Source organism: Cherax quadricarinatus, chromosome 14 (genome assembly GCF_038502225.1).
Source record: "Cherax quadricarinatus isolate ZL_2023a chromosome 14, ASM3850222v1, whole genome shotgun sequence".
NCBI classification, from domain to species: domain Eukaryota; kingdom Metazoa; phylum Arthropoda; class Malacostraca; order Decapoda; family Parastacidae; genus Cherax; species Cherax quadricarinatus.
In genome coordinates, this window is record NC_091305.1 from 49,375,823 (window position 1) to 49,396,778 (window position 20,956).

Consider the following 20,956-nt stretch of genomic DNA (forward strand, 5'->3'; position numbering starts at 1 on the left):
GGGAAATGGCTGATGTGTAAATAAAAAAATAGTATGGAACATTATATCCTTACAGACAAAATCTGTTTCATGTCTACATGAAGTTGACTAACAATAATAAAAAAATATGAGTATAAGTGGGCTGATCTTTGTATATCAGAGCTGAAATTTAGTCCCATTCCACCCCTGGAAAAGTTATATGAGGAATATTATTGCTGTAAGGTGTAAGTATTGAAGCATATCTCATTAACAGCCTTTATAATGCAATGACAACTTCCTTCATCTCCCCATTTCTCCACCCACCATAGTCCAACAAGTAGGCTTATAGTATAGAAAATTAAGTGATACTCACAGGACAGTGTTGCATGCTCTCTGATGCTCACTTGTTCCTTGCCATATTGGCTGACACACCTGACAGGAGAGTGATGCAAGACAAGCAGATTAATTTAGTGGGGTCAACCACCCAGGGAGGTACTACCGTCCTGCCAGGTGACTGTGAAACAGAAACCTGTAACTGTTTTACATGATGGTAGGATTTCTGGTGTCTTTTTTCTGTCTCATAAACACACTGGATAACAGATATATCTTGCTACTTCTACTTACACTTAGGTCACACTACACAGGCATGCACATGCATATATATACATACACACAGCTAGGGTTTTTCTTCCTTTTCTTAATACCTCTTGTTCTTGTTTTTCTTTTTCTCTATTGTCCATGGGGAAGTGGAAAAGAATCTTTCCTCCGTAAGCCATGCGTGTCGTATGAGGCGACTAAAATACCGGGAGCAATGGGATAGTAACCCTTTCTCCTGTACACATATACTAAAAATGAGAAGAAGAAAAAATTTATAAAACCGGGATGCTTGAATGTGCGTGGGTGTAGTACAGATGATAACAAAGAGATGATTGCTGATGTTATATATGAAAAGAAATTGGATGTCCTGGATCTAAGCAAAACAAAGCTCAAGGGGGTAGGGGAGTTTTGGTGGGGAGAAATAAATGAGATTAAGTCAGGAGTATCTGAGAGAGTTAGGGCTAAGGATGGGGTAGCAATAATGTTGAAGGATCAGTTATGGAAGGAGAAGAGGGAATATAAATGTGTAAATTCAAGGATTATATGGATTAAAATAAGGGTTGGATGTGAAAAGTGGGTCATAACAAGCATGTATGCACCTGGAGAAGAGAGGAGTGTAGACGAGAGAGGGAGATTTTGGGAGATGTTAAGTGAATGTATAGGAACCTTTGAACCAAGTGAGAGAGTAATTGTGGTAAGGGACCTAAATACTAAAGTAGGAGAAACATTTAGAGAGGGTGTGGTAGGTAAGTTTGGGGTGCCAGGTGTAAATAATAATGGGAGCCATTTGATTGAACTTTGTGTAGAAAGGGGTTTAGTTATAGGTAATACATATTTCAAGTAAAAAAGGACAAAAAAGTATACAAAATATGATGTAGGGCATAATTTCAGTACAGTGGGCCCCCGCCTAACGTTGGCATCACATAACGTTAAATCTGCCTCGCGATACATTTTATCACTAAAATTTTGCCTCGCCTAGCACTAAAAAACTCGCTCAACGCGATTCGTCCGAGACACGTCCATGTGCAGCCTGAGCCAGCCTCACTTGTTCTGCTGGTGGCATTGTTTACAAGCCAGCCTCCGCGGTAACATCCAAGCATACAATCGGAACATTTCGTATTATTACAGCATTTTTAGTGATTTCACCTGCAAAATAAGTGACCATGGGCCCCAAGAAAGCTTCTAGTGCCAACCCTACAGGAATAAGGGTGAGAATTACTATGGAGATGAAGAAAGAGATCATTGCTAAGTATGAAAGTGAAGTGCGTGTCTCCGAGCTGGCCAGGTTGTATAGTAAACCCCAATCAACCATCGCTACTATTGTGGCCAAGAAAACGGCAATCAAGGAAGTTGTTCTTGCCAAAGGTGCAACTTTGTTTTCGAAACAGAGAACGCAAGTGATAGAAGATGTTGAGAGACTGTTATTGGTGTGGATAAACGAAAAACAGATAGCAGGAGATAGCATCTCTCAAGCGATCATAAGTGAAAAGGCTAGGAAGTTGCATGAGGATTTAATTAGAAAAATGCCTGCAACTAGTAATGATGTGAGTGAATTTAAGGTCAGCAAAGGTTGGTTTGAGAGATTTAAGAAGCATAGTGGCATACATAGTGTGATAAGGCATGGTGAGGCTGCCAGTTTGGACCATAAAGCAGCTGAAAAATATGTGCAGGAATTCAAGGAGTACATAGACAGTGAAGGACTGAAACCTGAACAAGTGTTTAATTGTGACGAAACAGGCCTGTTTTGGAAGAAAATGCCAAGCAGGACCTACATTACTCAGGAGGAAAAGGCACTCCCAGGACATAAGCCTATGAAAGACAGGCTTACTCTGTTAATGTGTGTCAATGCTAGTGGTGATTGCAAAGTGAAGCCTTTATTAGTGTATCACTCTGAAACTCCCAGAGCATTCAGGCAAAAGAATATCCTCAAGGCTAATTTGTGTGTGCTGTGGAGGGCAAACAGTAAGGCATGGGTCACTAGGGACTTTTTCTATGACTGATTACACCATGCATTTGCCCCCACTGTGAAAAATTACCTAATTGAAAATAAATTAGACCTTAAGTGCCTCCTGGTGTTAGACAATGCCCCTGGTCATCCTACACACTTGGCAGAGCGACTTTGTGGGGACATGAGCTTCATTAAGGTGAAGTTTTTGCCTCCTAATACCACTCCTCTCCTGCAGCCCATAGACCAGCAGGTCATTGCCAACTTCAAGAAACTGTACACAAAAGCTCTGTTTGAAAGGTGCTTTGTAGTGACCTCAGAAACTCAACTGACTCTAAGAGAGTTTTGGAGAGATCACTTTAAATCCTCAATTGTGTAAACCTTATAGGTAAGGCTTGGGAGGGAGTGACTAAGAGGACCTTGAACTCTGCTTGGAAGAAACTGTGGCCAGAATGTGTAGACCAAAGGGATTTTGAAGGATTTGAGGCTAACCCTGAGAGGCATATGCCAGTTGAGGAATCAACTGTGGCATTGGGGAAGTCCTTGGGGTTGGAGGTTAGTGGGGAGGATGTGGAAGAGTTGGTGGAGGAGGACAATGAAGAACTAACCACTGATGAGCTGCTAGATCATCTTCAACAGCAAGAGGCCACACCTGAGGAAACTGCATCGGAGGAGGGGAGAGAGAAATTGAAGAAGTTGCCTACTTCAAAGATTAAGGAAATCTGTGCAAAGTGGCTTGAAGTACAAACCTTTATGGATGAAAATCACCCTCAGACAGCTGTTGCAAGCCGTGTTGGCAACCTGTACACTGACAGTGTTGTGAACCACTTTAGGAAAGTCATAAAGGAACGAGAGGTACAGACCTCTATGGACAGATATGTTGTGCGACAGAAGTCCAGTGACTCTGAAGCTGGTCCTAGTGGCATTAAAAGAAGAAGGGAAGTAACCCCAGAAAAAAACTTGACACCTCAAGTCCTAATGGAAGGGGATTCTCCTACTAAACACTAAGACCATCAACACTCTCCCCTCCTCCCATCCCATCAATCATCACCAGATCTTCAATAAAGGTAAGTGTCATGTAACTGTGCATGTCTTCTTCAGTTTGTGTATTAAAATTAATATTTCATGTGGTAAAAAAAAAAAAATTCATACTTTTGGGTGTCTTGCACGGATTAATTTGATTTCCATTATTTCTTATGGGAAAAATTAATTCGCCTAACACTGAGCTCTCAGGAACGGATTAATAGTGTTATGCGAGGGTCCACTGTAGTTTGTTGGACTATGTATTGGTAGATAAGAAACTGTTGAGTAGACTTCAGGATGTACATGTTTATAGAAGGGCCACAGATATATCAGATCACTTTTTAGTTGTAGCTACAGTGAGAGTAAAAGGTAGATGGGATACAAGGAAAATAGAAGCAGCAAGTAAAAGAGAAGTGAAGGTGTATAAACTAAAAGAGGAGGCAGTTAGGGTAAGATATAAACAACTATTGGAGGATAGATAGGCAAGTGAGAGTAGAGGCAATGGGGTCGAAGATGTATGGAGTAGGTTTAAGAATGTAGTGTTAGAGTGTTCAGCAGAAGTTTGTGGTTACAGGAAAGTGGGTGCAGGAGGGAAGAAGAGCAATACCTGGAGTTTACCTGGAGAGAGTTTCGGGGGTCAACGCCCCCGCGGCCCGGTCTGTGACCAGGCCTCCTGGTGGATCAGTGCCTGATCAACCAGGCTGTTGCTGCTGGCTGCACGCAAACCAACGTACGAGCCACAGCCCGGCTGATCAGGAACTGACTTTAGGTGCTTGTCCAGTGCCAGCTTGAAGACTGCCAGGGGTCTGTTGGTAATCCCCCTTATGTGTGCTGGGAGGCAGTTGAACAGTCTCGGGCCCCTGACACTTATTGTATGGTCTCTTAACGTGCTAGTGACACCCCTGCTTTTCATTGGGGGGATGGTGCATCGTCTGCCAAGTCTTTTGCTTTCGTAGTGAGTGATTTTCGTGTGCAAGTTCGGTACTAGTCCCTCTAGGATTTTCCAGGTGTATATAATCATGTATCTCTCCCTCCTGCGTTCCAGGGAATACAGGTTTAGAAACCTCAAGCGCTCCCAGTAATTTTTTTTTTATATTTTATTTAACCCTTTGACTGTTTCAGGCCCCTCTCTGAAACTGTCATTCTATGTCGCCAAATATTCAAAAAAAAAAAAAATTATTTTTTCTTATGAAAATGTTAAGATTATTTTTCTGAGTGTTTTAGTCCAAAAAAAAAAATTTTGCCATTGGTACTTACCGAGATATAGAGCCGTGAAGTTTGCAGAAAATGAGCCGCGTATGGCAACAGCGGCGACTGCCGCTCACCCGGTAAACTTTAGTTTACTTGTATTTGAAGGTTTGTTGTTTTTTTCACTATTTTATTTTTTCACATAACTTATGTGGCCTATGAGACCAAAGTAAGGTGCAATGTATATATATACACTCGTTGTATACAACACAATAAGCACACAAACATAATTATCAATATATTGTTTACAAAACTTGTTTACACAAACAAACAAACAAACAAACAAACAATTCTTCTTCTTCTTCTTCTTCTTCTTCTCCTTCTTCTTCTCCTTCTTCTTCTCCTTCTTCTTCTTCTCCTTCTTCTTCTTCTCCTTCTTCTTCTCCTTCTTCTTCTTCTCCTTCTTCTTCTTCTCCTTCTTCTTCTTCTCCTTCTTCTTCTTCTCCTTCTTCTTCTTCTCCTTCTTCTTCTTCTCCTTCTTCTCCTCCTTCTTCTCCTCCTTCTTCTCCTTCTTCTCCTCCTTCTTCTCCTCCTTCTCCTTCTTCTCCTCCTTCTTCTCCTCCTTCTTCTCCTCCTCCTTCTCCTCCTCCTCCTCCTTCTCCTCCTTCTCCTCCTTCTCCTCCTCCTTCTCCTCCTTCTCCTCCTCCTCCTTGTGTGCGAGTGTGTGGCTTATAATTGTTTTGAGTCAGAAGTCGGCAGCTGTCAAAGTGACATATTATCTCATTAGTCACTACCCCTACCCCTGTCAAAACAATGGGGTCGGATGCTGCTTCCCCTCCTCCATTCTATCTAATTATCTTTCTCCCTCATTCTATATCTTTCAATCTGTCTCTCTTTCTGTCTGCCTATCTCTGTCTCACAGGTACACATAAATACAAGTATACATAGTGTAAATTACCTAGGATAACCCAAGAAATCCAGACAAAGTGCTATACTCTGCTTGAAGATGTGAGTAAACGTGATGACACAGTCTTGTGGCTCTCTCTGAGACAGAGAGCTAGATGGACAGACAGGGAGCTTGACAGACAGACAAATAGACAGACAGAAATGTTTGTGTACCAGCAAAAACAAAGGGAGGCGATGGTCATGTAATATTACCCTCCTTTACTCTCATCAAAGTCAGCTCTTATCAGATGTTATCTCCCCTTATCTTGTCACTGTCATGGGGTGGACTTTTTTTTTTCTTGCTTCAAGGGAACAATATTATTACATCTTCTTCTTCCTCCTCCTCTTCTCCTCCTCCTCCTCCTCTTCCTTCCCTCCTCCTCTTCCTTCCCTCCTCCTCCTCCTCCTCTTCCTCCCCTCCTCCTCCTCCATTGCTTTTGGTCTCAAACTCCTCCAAATCATGAAATTGATCTTCACTGACACTTCCATCTGTGTTAGAGCATCACTTGGGAAGAGAAGAGTCCCAGATTTGCTGGGGAATCACATATTTCTTACCACTAGACATGCTGAAAAATGACAACTGAAATGGCATTCCCACAATGCACCACTGGCTCCCCGATTTTTTTTATATGGTGCACACTGACCATGGAGACCCATTCTCTCACATGTGGGCCTAGCAGCTTTCTCCTGCTTGATTTGAAGCTGCTAGAATTTATGCGTATAAATACGTCAGAAACATTGGCTCGTAAGACGTATTTATACGTCGGAAACAGTCAAAGGGTTAAAACAATACAATACATTAAATAGATAAAAGAACACATTATCAGGTCTTACACAGAATTATAAATTCATTAACAAAGCACACAGACATTTAACTTTGTGCTAACACAAACTGTCCCTCATCGCCAATGCATTTTATTTTATTTAAAAGTACATCACAGCACATAAAAAATAAACAGGCTTTATCTGCCAACAAATGTAATAAACTTTCCATGGCCATATAATACCACATACAGATATAATTATACATCATGTAACAAAAATTATCTAATGAAAACACCAACAGTAACCAAAGTAAGGAGAGAATTGATACATACTGCCGTACTAACTACAACAAGTAAAACAAGATATTCTGTACTATGACTGAACGTCATAAGGTACAAACTCAAAAGGGCACAGTATGTTACATACCGTAGCCCTGCAAACTAAAACCCCCCTTCCCTAGACAGAACCCCCCCTTCCCTATACAGAACCCCCCCTATCTGAAAAGTACAACATAAAATCAGACCAACAAGAGTGCACAATAAATTAAGTTAACCCTAACACATCTATAATGCATATCCAAAAGTATGAATCTTATGACACGTAAGAATATGAAGCATAAAACACAATGATACATCTGTTCCCTAAACTTGTAATGGCAAAGGATATAACTGCCTCACGGCTTACAAAACAAACTGCAAGTGCAATAAGTACATTATGTAAATATAGAACAGTTTGATTTCTAACATTGGTTAGAAAGTATTTCCTATAGTCAAATTACATTAACAAGATCCGTCCACATCATAATCACACGACAAACGATGCTGTACAATATAATGGTAATACACCTACACACAAAGTATTGACGATGGTTTTATACTCAGACACAACACATTATACATTATTAAAGAACTTGTCTAACTTGGTGTATATACAAATGGCAAGCACACATGGGTAAGTATATAGACTGCATAATAACGTGTTAAAAAACCAACACACACAATAACACACACACACAAGCACACTCATACACGTCAACATAGACATAGGTATTAATGGATCGACGACGAAAACATCCAATTACATGCAATATCATATATTACATGTAATAGGAAAACACGTCTATACAAATACCAATGACTGGTATACAAGAATAAAAAGGGCATCACATTGGAGACATACATACAACATTGGAGACATATATACAACATTAAGAGACATACATACAATTAACCCTTTGAGGGTTTTCGTCGTACTAGTACGTCTTACGCGTAGGGGTTTTTGACGTACTAGTACTCATAAATTCTAGCGACCTCAAATCTAGTGGGAGAAAGCTGGTAGGCGTTCATATGAAAGAATGGGTCTATGTGGTCAGTGTGCACAGTCTAAAAAAAATCCTGCAGCACACGGTGCATAATGAGAAAAAAAAACTTTTTCCATTTTTTTTTAATAAATCAGCGACTTTGCAGTGTATTTTCGTATAGTATTTATTGTTGTATTCTAGTTTTCTTGGTCTCATTTTATAGAATGGAAGACATATTACTGAAATTGAGATGATTTTGACTGGTTTTACAATGAAAGGTGCCTTGAAATTGAGCTCAAAGTAGCAGAAATGTTCGATTTTTACCAAACTTCAAAAGTAAACAAATCGTGCCAAGCGTGCAATACACGTCAACTGGTGAGTCTAATATTCTTTCACAAGTGCACCAATAATATTTATACCATTTTTTACACTAATGCAGTAGTCTGCATAACAGTAAATCTTATATTTTTTGTGAGAATAAAAATTCAAAGTGGAAAGCAAAAGAATATAAGAGGGGCCTTGAGACGTGACTAATGACTAGAGGAAATGTCATTTTAGTGCCAGGAATGTCTTTCTTGTTTATTCTGGACCCTATTCCGAAATTGGCATCTTTTGAAATTTGTGTGAAATTGGCAAAATTGCTAAATTCTGACCACTGTACTGGATAGTTGAATTTATAAATGGGTGGTTTCTTGCACCCATTCGATAGAAAAAATGGAGTTCTAGCGAAATATTCATGTTTTTTGTCGACTAGTACAGTGAAATTGGCCGAAAATGGGGCTCAAAGTGGGCAAAATCGCCGATCCGTAAACATCGCCGAGACCGCTAACTTTGCGAGAGCATAATTCCGTAAGTTTTCTATCAAATTTCAAACTTTTGGTGTCGTTATGATCGGGAAAAGATTCTCTATCTTTTCATAAGAGAAAATATTTTTTTTTTTTTTTTAAATTTGGCCGACCCTGAGAACGAGTTTCGGAGAGGGCCTGTCGACCCTCAAAGGGTTAAACGCAGCTGACCAGCCCGTAAGATTACCCACTGAACAAACACAAATTATCTCAAATCCTTTAACTCTAACGCTCTGTATGCAGACGGGAAATCTTCCTCCCATCTCCCCTCATATACTAACTGATTTCGACACTTAGTTCTAAGAATTGTTCCTGCTAAAACCCGGATTCTGCTATTACCTTCAACATGTCTCATAGCCCATGACACATATATATAATCGGCTATGACATACGACACTGCACGTTGTACACAGATGTCGACCCCACCCACATCAAAACTCAACGCCCTAATTACAGACAAACCTCCCCCCCCCTACCATTCGTAAAACCCTGCTTAACCACGCACGTACTATACCTAAATTTTCACAGAAATACACAACGTGAAACGCTGATTCGTCCTCCCCGCACACTGAACAACTCCGGTCCTCCTCTACACGCCGATTAGACAACACCACCTTGGACGGCAGAATCCCGTGCAAAAATTTAAAAACCACTTCGCGTACTCGAGGAAGGAGATGTAACTGATGAACTCGCTTCCATATATCACACCACGCGTACATGGGGAACATTCCTTGAACTCTCACCTCAACTTTCACCATACCCACTCTTTCCAAAGTACTCAATTTAACGCTCCGCACGTCTCGCATGCACAGTAACACACGTAGCATCGTATCGCACTTGATTACATCTGCCCGTCTCCACCACCTGCGCAGGTCACGATACATTTCTGTTAAACCACCATGCCTGCCACCCAGTCGGAGAAAACGACGTTTCACGTAACAAGCAATGACTCGGTCTTTTAAAGGAACAAGACCTAACCCTCCTTGACGCATTGGTGTCTCTACCACCGCTCTTGTGAGCCAGTCGCACCCTGAACCCCACAGAAATCTATAAACTCTATTTAAAAGATGTTTGATATCCCCCTTTATTAGTGGATACAGCGCAGCAACGTGCCAAACTTTACTATAAAGAAGAACATTAATTACTATCGCTCGCTGGTGTAGGGTTAAATGTCGTGGCCTTAGACTATTTAAACGCCTCAAAACATTATTTACCACCCTCCCCGAATTACATGCCCTCGTCTCATCAACCTCTCTCATATACTGTATACCACATATAGTAACACAGTCAACCACCGTCCACGTCTCTACACCTACCTCCTCTCTCGCCCAATCTCCCAACTTCATAATCTTTGATTTTTCTTTGTTAACTCGCATTCCTGTTGCTCTACCAAATATATCTACAAATCTTCCTACACAACTCAACTGCTCCCTCGTACGTACTAGGACAGTTGTATCATCTACATAACCTACTATGGCAGGTCGATCACTACTCGAACCCCACGACGAATCTACACCCCGCCCACAAACTGTCCAATAAAAAGGGTCCTGCATGCAAGCAAAGAGCATTTGAGACATAGGGCATCCCTGTCGAATGCCTCTATTCAATTTGACTAAGTCTCCTAACTTCCCATTAATTTGTACTCTAAACCCAGCACCATTATACAAAGAGCGGGCCCACATGATGATCTCATTACCAAACCCCTGCCATCTCATAAACTTCCACAGCACATCCCTTTCTACACTATCAAAAGCAGCTTGCCAGTCTAAAGCCAAAACACCACCCCCGCCCCTCGTTCCGCATTCCTCGACAAACTCCCTGATATGCCCATGACCATCATACATTGTCCTACCTGGCACGCCTAACTGACCCTTATGTATTACCTTGTCAAACACTTTCTTAATCCTATTCATTAAAATTTTTGCATATAATTTATAATCACTACACATTAGTGATATTGGTCGGTAATCCTTGAGTGATACGGGTATGTCACATTTTTTAACTAACACCAAAACCGCCGTACTCTGAGACATACCTAAACGACCCCCCTCCTTCATCGCATTGAGTAAACGTACCAGAAAAGTCCGTATGACCTCCCAATGTTGAATATAAAATTCACATGGAATGCCATCAATACCTGGCGCCTTACCCTTGCACATTCCCTGCAAAGCCTCCCACACCTCAGCTTCAGTTATAGGCCCACCCATGAGAAAGCGATCATTATCATTCAACTCACATCGTACATTCTGCCCCAATTCCCGTATTGCATCCACGCTTACTTCTTTATTTAGCATTTTGATATTAAACCATTTATCAACGTAATAGCTTATTCCTTCAGTTGTTGTTACAACCTGACCCTCACTATACCCTTCAACGCCATCCTGAACCACTAAACTCACGATTTCGGTCGCCTTCCTCCTTTGTGTCTGACTACGTAAGACACAAGCGGACGGCTTATCACCCCACACAGCCTCCTCAGCTCCACTCGAAATACGCGCCCCATCAAAAACCGTATTTTTCAGCTTCTGGATGTGATCTTTTAGATTGTCAATCTCGTCCACAGGGTAAATTCCAGATACCTCCCCTTGCGCATAACAGTGCTGTAAAGAACCCTCCAGGTACCTCAAAAATCCATACTCCAATCGAGAGGCCTCCTTACCCCGATGTACATAAAAATCCTTAATGCGAGGCTTCATAACCTCGTCCCATTGTCGCACTAAATCACTACCTTCCAAGGAGTCTACTCCCATAGACGTCCATAAGTGCGTGAAGAGTGTCTTATCTTCATCACTTTGAAGTAAACGAGTATTTAACTTCCAATATCCTTTAAAACGAGTCGGGAGACCTCTCCAGTCGAGCTCTACGAGAACACCGCGATGGTCGGAGAAATACACATCTAACACACGCACTTTGGTTACAACTACGCGCCGAGACACATATACCCTGTCTAAGCGCGCAGCATAGTCCTTACGCACGAAAGTGTGCTCAATCCCTAAGTCACTGCTTCCACTTACATCCACCAACCCCAGCCCAGACAACAAATCACCCAAAATAATCGAACAATAACCCGCTCCCCTCGGTTCTACGTCTTTACGGCGCACCACACAGTTCCAGTCGCCACCAACTACTGTTATATCAGGCAGAGATCTCAAATAGTACACAAGAACGTCGTTAACAAAAGTATTTTTAATATTAACATCATGTTCAGCTGGCCCATATACTCCTACAAAACCCACCCGTTGAGTACCCCACTCACCTATGACGCGTACCACGCGACCCCCCCCCCCTTCCTCCCAATGTTTCATCACGAACGGGCTGGTCGCTTTTATTAACACAGCTACACCACCTTTCAAACGACTCGAGTGAGCCATATAAACATCATAACCATCTATCGCAAACGAACTTCCAACTTTATGGTTATGTTCTTGCACGAAACATACATCTACTGCAAAGTGATGCAACCACTCATGTACCTGCACTTGCCTTCTGTTATTTTTCATACCATTAACATTTATGGTTATACACCTAACTTTGCTAACGGTGGCTTTCCTCGAGGGACCACCACACCCCTTTTCCCTTTATGTTGACTAACGCCAAAGGCGCCACCTTTACCTTGTACATTCTTTGTTATATTACTCGCTGTCCTGGAACCACGCGACGCCCCACCCGTGACTTCCGACCACGTCTTCTTCCCCGAGCGCTGTCCAGGGGTCAAGACATCGTCGGAGTCGGGCGGGGTAGCCGCACGCTTCCTAGAAACAGCATCCTCAACTTTATCAGGACCTGTAATGTTCTCCTTGTGAACTTCTACCGCAACAGTATGAACTCTCGGACCTTCTACCTCACTCACGTTAATTAACTGATCGACGTCCTTTAACTGTGGTCTCTCCTCATCTGAACACTCCAACGCAGGCACACACGGCACAGAATCATACTCCTGCGAAGCTAAAAGGTCGCTCAATGTCGATACAATGTTAGCGTCCATGTCAGCATCCTCTCTTGCTTGAGGGCTCTCACGTCCACCATATTCTACCACATCGTGGTTGACCGTACCAGGTAGAGTCACGCAGGATGACTCCACGGGCATGGCCCGATCCACCTCATCACTCCACGATTTCAGGCGCGGTAAGTCCTCGATTACTTCATCTGCCAAATTCCGTCGAGGAGCCTCACCATCCGGACGATGACCACTTCCTGAGGGCGGCTGGCGCTTGACGCATTGTGCAGCAATGTGGTCCAATGCTCCGCAAAGGCGACAAGTTCGTCTCTGACCAGGATACGTAACGTACACCTGGGTACGGAACTCCTCTAGGTTTATGTACGAAGGTATTGGTTGGCGCAGGGACATTTTTAACGTAAACGACCCTTCCTGTAAACCAGCAAAGCGGCCATCAGACCACCGACACATAGTAACCTGGTGGATCGTCCCATAGCATTTGAAGGCGTCACGTATGTCAACTTCGTTAGCCTCAAAAGGCACGTTTCGCACACGTACCCATGTATAGTAATGTGAAACGTCGTGCAACTTAACTGTGACTGCTGGGGTTACTTGCTTGCTAACATCCTGATACTGGTTGACAATCTGCTCGTAGGTCTTGGTATCGCAAAACTTGACGAATATCCGTGATAGTCCATTTAAGGCAACGCCACACAGGGATTCACGCTGGATGCCATATACATCGCAGATGATCATCGGCACCAACACATTAATCGATGAGCTGGGGATCGTGCCCTTTATAAGGTCAATACACACAGTATTAACTCTTCTTCGATAACCCGTCGCCATTTGTTGTCGTCTCAAAGCTCCTCCACCAGGTGTCGGGACTGAGGAGAGACAGCTGACGTCCGCTCAGCACAGCGTCTGAGCAGGGAATCACTCCCAGTAATTGAGGTGTTTTATCTCCGTTATGCGCGCCGTGAAAGTTCTCTGTACATTTTCTAGGTCGGCAATTTCACCTGCCTTGAAAGGTGCTGTTAGAGTGCAGCAATATTCCAGCCTAGATAGAACAAGTGACCTGAAGAGTGTCATCATGGGCTTGGCCTCCCTAGTTTTGAAGGTTCTCATTATCCATCCTGTCATTTTTCTAGCAGATGCGATTGATACAATGTTATGGTCCTTGAAGGTGAGATCCTCCGACATGATCACTCCCAGGTCTTTGACGTTGGTGTTTCGCTCTATTTTGTGGCCAGAATTTGTTTTGTACTCTGATGAAGATTTAATTTCCTCATGTTTACCATATCTGAGTAATTGAAATTTCTCATCGTTGAACTTCGTATTGTTTTCTGCAGCCCACTGAAAGATTTGGTTGATGTCCGCCTGGAGCCTTGCAGTGTCTGCAATGGAAGACACTGTCATGCAGATTCGGGTGTCATCTGCAAAGGAAGACAGGGTGCTGTGGCTGACATCCTTGTCTATGTCGGATATGAGGATGAGGAACAAGATGGGAGCTAGTACTGTGCCTTGTGGAACAGAGCTTTTCACCGTAGCTGCCTCAGACTTTACTCTGTTGATGACTACTCTCTGTGTTCTGTTAGTGAGGAAATTATAGATCCATCGACCGACTTTTCCTGTTATTCCTTTAGCGCGCATTTTGTGCACTATTACGCCATGGTCACACCTGTCGAAGGCTTTTGCAAAGTCTGTATATATTACATCTGCATTCTTTTTGTCTTCTAGTGCATTTAGGACCTTGTCGTAGTGATCCAGTAGTTGAGACAGACAGGAGCGACCTGTTCTAAACCCATGTTGCCCTGGGTTGTGTAACTGATGGGTTTCTAGATGGGTGGTGATCTTGCTTCTTAGGACCCTTTCAAAGATTTTTATGATATGGGATGTTAGTGCTATTGGTCTGTAGTTCTTTGCTGTTGCTTTACTGCCCCCTTTGTGGAGTGGGGCTATGTCTGTTGTTTTTAGTAACTGAGGGACGACCCCCGTGTCCATGCTCCCTCTCCATAGGATGGAAAAGGCTCGTGATAGGGGCTTCTTGCAGTTCTTGATGAACACAGAGTTCCATGAGTCTGGCCCTGGGGCAGAGTGCATGGGCATGTCATTTATCGCCTGTTCGAAGTCATTTGGCGTCAGGATAACATCGGATAGGCTTGTGTTAATCAAATTTTGTGGCTCTCTCATAAAAAATTCATTTTGATCTTCGACTCTCAGTCTGGTTAGCGGCTTGCTAAAAACTGAGTCATATTGGGACTTGAGTAGCTCACTCATTTCCTTGCTGTCATCTGTGTAGGACCCATCTTGTTTAAGTAGGGGCCCAATACTGGACGTTGTTCTCGATTTTGATTTGGCATAGGAGAAGAAATACTTTGGGTTTATTTCGATTTCATTTATGGCTTTTAGTTCTTCCCGCGATTCCTGACTCCTAAAGGATTCTTTTAGCTTAAGTTCGATGCTTGCTATTTCTCTGACCAGTGTCTCCCTGCGCATTTCAGATATATTGACCTCTTTTAGTCGCTCTGTTATTCTTTTCCGTCGCCTGTAAAGGGAGCGCCTGTCTCTTTCTATTTTACATCTACTCCTCCTTTTTCTTAGAGGAATAAGCCTTGTGCATACATCGAGTGCCACCGAGTTAATCTGTTCTAGGCATAAGTTTGGGTCTGTGTTGCTTAGTATATCTTCCCAGCTTATATCGGTTAGGACTTGGTTTACTTGGTCCCACTCTATGTTTTTGTTATTGAAGTTGAATTTGGTGAATGCTCCCTCGTGACTAGTCTCATTTTGTCGGTCTGGGGCTCCACGCATACATGTCTGAACCTCAATTATGTTGTGATCTGAGTATATTGTTTTTGATATGGTGACATTTCTTATCAGATCATCATTGTTAGTGAAGATGAGGTCTAGTGTATTCTCCAGTCTAGTAGGCTCTATTATTTGCTGGTTTAAATTGAATTTTGTGCAGAGATTTAAAAGCTCGTGTGAGTGTGAGTTTTCATCAGAGCTGCCTCCTGGTGTTATTACTGCAACAATATTATTTGCTATATTCCTCCATTTTAGGTGCCTTAAGTTGAAGTCCCCCAGGAGCAAGATGTTGGGTGCAGGAGCTGGAAGATTTTCCAGACAGTGGTCAATTTTTAACAGCTGTTCCTGGAATTGCTGGGATGTTGCATCCGGAGGCTTGTAGACTACCACAATGACTAGGTTTTGGTTCTCGACCTTTACTGCTAAAACTTCCACTACATCATTTGAGGCATTAAGCAGTTCTGTGCAAACAAGTGACTCTGCAATGTACAGGCCAATGTTAAGAGAGTAGTAAGCGAGAAAAAGTTAGCATATGAGAGTTACAAAGTACAAGTGATACAAGGAGGGAAGAATATTTGGAGAGAAAAAGAGAGGTTAAGAGAGTGGTGAAGCAATGTAAAAAGAGAGCAAATGAGAGAGTGGGTAAGATGTTATCAACAGATTTTGTAGAAAATAAGAAAAAGTTTTGGAGTGAGATTAATAAGTTGAGGAAGCCTACGGAACAAATGGATTTAACAGTTAAAAATAGGAGAGGAGAGCTATTAAACGAAGAGTTATTAGAGGTATCAGGAAGATGGAGGGAATATTTTGAGAAATTGTTAAATGTTGATGAAGATAGAGAAGCTGTGATTTCGTGTATTGGGCAAGGAGGAATAACATCTTGTAGGAGTGAGGAAGAGCCAGTTGTGAGTGTGGGGGAAGTTCGTGAGGCAGTGGGTAGAATGAAAGGGATTAAGGCAGCTGGGATTGATGGGATAATGATAGAAATGTTAAAAACAGATGGGGATATAGTTTTGGAGTGGTTGGTGCTATTATTTAATAAATGTATGGAAGAGGGTAAGGTACCCAGGGATTGGCAGAGAGCATGCATAGTTCCTTTGTATAAAGGCAAAGGGGAAAAAAGAGAGTGCAGAAATTATAGGAGAATAAGTCTGTTGAGTATACCTGGTAAAGTGTATGGTAGAGTTATTATTGAAAGAATTAAGAGTAAGATGGAGAATAAGATAGCAGATGAACAAGGAGGCTTTAGGAAAGGTAGGGGGTGTGTGGACCAGGTGTTTACAGTGAAACATATAGGTGAACAGTATTTAGATAAAAGTACAGAGGTTTTTGTAGCATTTATGGATTTGGAAAAGGCATATGACAGGGTGGATAGGGGGGCAATGTGGCAGATGTTGCAGGTGTATGGTATAGGAGGTAGGTTATGAAAGCAGTGAAGAGTTTTTACAAGGATAGTGAGGCTCAAGTTAGAGTATGTAGGAGAGAGGGAGATTATTTCCTAGTAAAAGTAGGCCTTAGACAAGGATGTGTGATGTCACCGTAGTTGTTCAATATATTTATAGATGGGGTTGTAAGAGAAGTGAATGAGAGGATCTTGACCAATGGTATAGAGTTAAAAGATAAAGAATCAAACACAAAGTGGGAGTTCTCACAGTTGCTCTCTACTGATGACACTGTGCTTTTGGGAGATTCTGAAGAGAAGTTGCAGAGGTTGTTGGATGAATTTGGTAGGGTATGTAAAAGAAGAAAATTACCAATGAATATAGGAAAAAGTAAAGTTATGAGGATAATAAAAAGATTAGGTGACAAAAGATTGGATGTCAGATTGGAGGGAGAGAGTATGGAGGAGATGAATGTATTCAGATATTTAGGAGTGGATGTGTCAGCAGATGGGTCTATGAAGGATGAGGTGAATCATAGAATTGATGAGGGGAAAAGGGTGAGTGGTGCGCTTAGGAGTCTGTGGAGACAAAGGACTTTGTCCGTGGAAGCAAAGAGGGGAAAGTACGAGAGTATAGTTGTACGAACACTCTTGTATGGGTGTGAAGCATGGGCGATGAATGTTGCAATGAAGAGAAGGTTGGAGGCAGTGGAGATGTCATGTCTGAGGGCAATGTGTGGTGTGAATATAATGCAGAGAAACCATACCACGGGCGGGATTTGAACCCGCGGTCAGAGAGTCTCAAAACTCTAGACCGTCGCGTTAGCCACTGGACCAGCTAGCCACAATAAGATTCGTCCAACTAGGTATATTTCTTCACCATAGGAAGGTTAGCATAGGCACCACTGTGACCACAAATGCAACTTTTTACAGACGGATCTCCAGCTAGCGTGGCCGTGATGAACTCTAGCTCAAGTCCCCTCACTGCCATCAACATGACTCAAGAAATCGTAATGACACGATTGCAAACAAACCATACCACGGGCGGGATTTGAACCTGTGATCAGAGAGTCTCAAAACTCCAGACCATCGCATTAGCCACTGGACCAGCTAGCCACAATAAGATTCGTCCAACTAGGTATATTTCCACACCATAGGAAGGTTAGCATAGGCACCACTGTGACCACAAATGCAAGTTTTTACAGACGAATCTCCAGCTAGCGTAGCCATGACAAACTCTAGCTCAAGTCCCCTCACTGTCATCAATATGACTCAAGAAATCTACCTAGAAATATACCTAGTTGGACGAATCTTATTGTGGCTAGCTGGTCCAGTGGCTAACGCGATGGTCTGGAGTTTTGAGACTCTCTGACCGCGTGTTCAAATCCCACCTGTGGTATGGTTTGTTTGCAATCGTGTCCTTACGATTTCTTGAGTCATGTTGACAGCAGTGAGGGGATTTGAGCTAGAGTTCGTCACGGCCACGCTACCTGGAAATTCGTCTGTAAAAACTTGCATTTGTGGTCACAGTGGTGCCTATGCTAATCTTCCTATGGTGTAGAAATATACCTAGTTGGACGAATCTTATTGTGGCTAGCTGGTCCAGTGGCTAACGCGATGGTCTGGAGTTTTGAGACTCTCTGACCCTGGGTTCAAATCCCGCCCATGGTATGGTTTGTTTGCAATCATGTCATTACGATTTCTTGAGTCAATGCAGAGAATTCATAGTTTGTAAATTAGGAGGTGTGGGATTACCAGAGGGCTGAGGAGGGGTTGTTGAGGTGGTTTGAACATGTAGAGAGAATGGAACAAAACAGAATGACTTTGAGAGTGTGTGAATCTGTAGTGGAGCGAAGGCGGGGTAGGGGTCGGTCTAGGAAGGGTTTACCTGGAGTTTACCTGGAGAGGGTTTTGGGGGTCTATGCCCCCACAGCCTTGAGACCAAGCCTCATGGTGGATCAGGATCTGATCAACCAGGCTGTTACTGCTGGCCGCACGGAAGCTGACGTACGAACCACAGCCTGGTTAGTCAGGTACTGGGTTGGAGGAAGGGAGTAAAGGAGGTTTTCTGTGTGAGGGGCTTGGACTTCCAACAAGTGGGCATGACTATATTTGATAGGAGTGAATAGAGACAAATGGTTTTTAATACTTGACATGCTGTTGGAGTGTAAGCAAAGTAATATTTATGAAGGGATTCAGGGAAACCAGTGGGTCAGACTTGAGTCCTGAAGATGGGAAGTATAGTGTCTGCACTCTGAAGGAGGGGTGTTAATGTTGCAGTTTTATAACTAGTGTAAAGCACCCATCTGGCAAGACAGTGATGGAGTGAATGATGAAAGTTTTTCTTTTTCAGGCCACCCTGCCTTGGTGGGAATCGGCCTATGTGTTAAAAAAAAAAACACTCAGCCTCTTGTTTGATCTTTATTTCTCACCATAGAAGTGTGATAGGCAGGCTCAGCTTGCAGGCAAATGGGGAAAGTAGTTTACAGGTCATTGTTCATGGTAAACACACAAGACAGTATTTAGGTTGGCCAGCCTCAAGTAGCTAAAGCTACTTCAGGCTGGTCATGATACATAGCCATGCCACTGCCACTTTCATTGCACTATAGCAATGAGGTTGCAGCGTAATGATGCCCCACTGGCATCAGGGGATGCTAGGAACCGCACACTTTTAGTTGCCACTTAGATCCACAGCATCCTCTAGTAGTACTTTCACCCTCTGAGGTTCTGCCAGAATGACCACCCAATGTCTCCCTGGAGGTTCATCTCAGACAACCCAAGATGATTCACTTCCTATTTGATGGAGTGACACCACCACCTCATGGGTGCCAACAGAAATTATGTCAGAACATGGCTGATAGTAATTCCTTTTGCCTTCTGCCAAGGAGCTGAATTTCACAAAAAAATGAAAGATAAAATATCCCTGCTAATGAGGTAAAGAAGAGATGGAGGGTCTAATACTGTATGTATATTTAACTTCTTCTGACGAAAGGGAGAAGAGAACCAAATCTAAGGTCCCTTGCCACCTTCATAGTAAGGGATATCCTTTCCCCTGAAGACCATTAGAAGAACTCAATAAGACCCTCCACATATTTACAAGCCATTTTATTGGGGGGGGGGTGCAGTTAATTCTTGTATTTATATAAGTATATATATTTTTAAATTCCTTTTTCCACTTACATATGCCATTTATCAGTAATGCCCTCTTTTTATACAGCTGCTTTCAGATCATCTATGACATCCGGTTAATCAATGAATAGTTATTACCTGGAGAGAGTTCCAGGGGTCAATGCCCCTGTGGCCCAGTCCATGACCAGGCCTCATGGTGGATCAGAGCCTGATCAACCAGGCTGTTACTGCTGGCTGCACGCAATCCAATGTACGAGCCACAGCCCGGCTGGTCAGGTACCGACTTTAAGTGCATGTCCAGTGCCTCCTTGAAGACAGCCAGGGGTCTATTAGTAATCCCCCTTATGTATGCTGGGAGGCAGTTGAACAGTCTCGGGCCCCTGACACTTATTGTATTGTCTCTTAACGTGCTAGTGACACCCCTGCTTTTCGTTGGGGGGATGTTGCATCGTCTGCTGAGTCTTTTGCTTTTGTAGTGAGTGATTTTCATGTGAAAGTTCAGTACTAGTCCCTCTAGGATTTTCCAGGTGTATATAATCATGTATCTCTCCCACCTGCATTCCAGGGAGTACAAGTTCAGGAACTTCAAGTGCTCCCAGTAATTGAAGTGTTTTATCTCTGTTATGCACACCGTGAAGGTTCTCTGTAGTTATAAGAGGACTTACTGCATATTTTATAAAATTAAGGTAATTGAAACGCAAAATTTTTCAATAAAAATTCTGTACTGTACATATTGGTATTTGAAGCTACACAAATCTACTTAGATCCTTTCTATACTTGCACGGGATCATTTAACATGGACCCCTAACTACTTGTTCTAGTCCTTCTTTTGCCAAAAGTAAATATATTTTATCCTGTGTCATACCTAAATTACACGTACGTATTTTGGAAAAATTAATATTTTTTTTTTATAAAATTGAGTGTACAGTTTACATTAATGGTTGATGGTATTGTATTACTGTATCTTGTTATTGTATTTACAAACAAAAAAACCATTACCTGTAATTTTACGAGGAAGTGATAATATAGCGCCATGATTATGTGCTGTAATCTTCAACTAAGGGATATTTTGCTAATTTTCTTGTGAAATAAAAAAAATCTAGAATTAAAATTTTCATTCTCTACAAACATA